The sequence below is a fragment of the Palaemon carinicauda genome, chromosome 37, assembly GCF_036898095.1.
Source record: "Palaemon carinicauda isolate YSFRI2023 chromosome 37, ASM3689809v2, whole genome shotgun sequence".
Lineage (NCBI taxonomy): Eukaryota > Metazoa > Arthropoda > Malacostraca > Decapoda > Palaemonidae > Palaemon > Palaemon carinicauda.
In genome coordinates this window covers 56,563,766-56,566,309 of record NC_090761.1, presented here as the reverse complement: position 1 = coordinate 56,566,309, position 2,544 = coordinate 56,563,766, and the positions used below count along the sequence as shown (strand labels likewise).

The 2,544-nt window shown below is 31.9% G+C and overlaps 1 protein-coding gene across 1 annotated transcript in view; it reads right to left on the bottom strand.

The window, feature by feature from the left end:
• Nucleotides 1–1,191, bottom strand: part of LOC137629116 (uncharacterized) — a 7,593-nt gene extending 6,402 nt beyond the window's left edge. The window contains exon 1 of the mRNA XM_068360388.1: nucleotides 1,088–1,191. The gene's annotated coding sequence lies outside the window, so the exon portion shown is untranslated. The remainder of the gene's footprint in view (nucleotides 1–1,087) is intronic.
• Between the last annotated feature and the right edge of the window lie 1,353 nt (nucleotides 1,192–2,544).

Below are 2,544 nucleotides of genomic sequence, written 5' to 3'. Positions count from 1 at the left end.
ATATATATATGTGTGTATGCGCGTGTATGTGTGTATGTGCGTTTGAATGTGTGTGTTCGTCTGTGTGTGCGTGCGTACACACACACATATACACACACACATATATATATATACATATATATATATATATATATATATATATATACATATATATATACATATATATATATATACATATATATATATATATATATATATATATATATATATATATATATATATATACATATATATATACATATATATATATATATATATATATATATATATATATATATATATATATATAAACACTTATGAGTACATATATATACGTGTACAAGTATATATATTTGTACGTAAATATATTTGAATATGCATCTTTAATGTTTTAGACTTGTATATATGTAATACGAAACAGAGATCAAATTAATTATCTTGCATTATCCAACAGTTGCTTACTTGATCCATATATGCAAATACTGAAAAAAAAAAATAATAATGCTTCAAAATTGGCACGCAAAATTGAATGGTGGGATTTTGATATAGAATATTTGCGACTATTACGTATATCATAATCCACCAAGTTATTACTAGGGGACACTGGCTACACTTGATATTATAGACTTTTTATCATTATGAAATTATTTTCAATAAGCAACGGTTGAATCGTAATATTGATGTGCTTTAATTAATCAAAGGGATTTCATAGCTTATATCAAGCTATAAACATTAATGAAATTCTGAGTTTAATGAGGAAATTAACATTATTCTCTTGACTTATGAAATAACATTCACTATAACATTAGTAACGTTTGGTGTAATTCCTTTTTTTTTCGAACAAACAGCGCTGAAAAAATGAAAAAAAAAAATTGATATATCCTCTAAACTGCCTTCCGAGAAAGCATAGATCGAGCTGCTTTCCTTCCTTTATAATAAGCTTTCATTGAATACCATCAACCGATGAAACACCAGCAGTAAGAACTATCCACGAGAAGCACCAGTCTGTCCTTCCTTTTTTTTTTATTTTACTCTAATTCATTTCATCGCCGATTTCTACCCAACAAAGTATCACCGGTATCAACACCTCTTCTCTTCTTCTTCCTACCTTCCCGCTCGAACGTCCAACTTCGTTAAACAGAGACTGACTCTTACGTCCGACCCTTAAAGGCTCCTAGCACCTGTTGGTATTCTATTTCGAGACTAATCTACTGGGAAGCGAATGCCCACCTATTTATAGTCTGGGGGGCTTTTTACCTCCTCTCTTCCAGTGGCTGAGGAGAGATGAAACTCCTCCCACTTACTGAGCCCCCTTCTCCACTCAGATGGTGAGGAAGAGGGGGGACAGCCTTTCCTTCTCTCTTTTCTTCTCCCTCAAACTCCTACCGCCTGCTTCAGCTCCCCCCACCACCCCCCTTCTCTTTCTCTCTCTTCTGTCCCCCATTTTCTTTCTAGTGATTCTAACATTTCATGTTGCTTTTTTTTTTGTTAATTAAAAGCCCATTTTATTTTCCTTTCTTTCTCGTGTTGCCTTGTTTTTATGAAGCAAACACTTGTTTATTTATTATCCCTTTTCTCATCTGAATCTATTATAAATTCTTAATGCTAGTTCTGAACTTTATATTATTTTCCTTAGTCTCCTGATTCTGTTTTATCTTTCAATGTTTCTTTTTCTTAGTCCACTATTTTTTCCTCTCATTTACCTTCTTCTTCTTCTTCTTCTTCTTCTTCTTCTATCCTGAGTACCAAACCAGATAAGATCAGACGTAATTAATTCCCATGATAACTAACGTTGGGAGAAAGTTCTTTGCTCTGCTGATAATGTCACTGACTTAGAAGGTACAAGGACAAAATAGGCTAAAGAAAGTGGTTTCATACACTTAACAATTCTAGTCAGGGCAAAAGAATAACAAAATGATAATCATAACGACTTTGACAAGGACAATGAAAATACAAAAACAAAAGGGTTTTACAGAAGCTGAGAAGGCAGCCTAGTTATCTTATTTATGAAATAAATATTTCTGATATTAGAAATAACAATGTTTTTTAGATTCTCGAAAATGTATTGTCATAATTATAGTGATCTACTATGGACTATAGTTACAGTGATCTACTATGCTCTATAATTACAATGATCTACTACGCTCTATAGTTACAGTGATCTACTATGCTCTATAATTACAATGATCTACTACGCTCTATAGTTACAGTGATCTATTATGCTCTATAGTTACAGTGATCAGTTATGCTCTATAATCACAGTGATCTATTATGCTCTATAATTACAGTGATCTGTTATACTCTATAATTACAGTGATCTACTATGCTCTATAGTTACAGTGATTTATTATGCTCTATAATTACAGTGATCTACCATGCTCTATAATTACAGTGATCTACTACGCTCTATAGTTAAAGTGATCTACTATGCTCTATAGTTACAGTGATCAGTTATGCTCTATGATTACAGTGATCAACTATGCTTTATAGTTACAGTGATCTATTATGCTCTATAATTACAGTGATCTCATGCTCTATAATTACAGTGATCTACTATGCTCTATA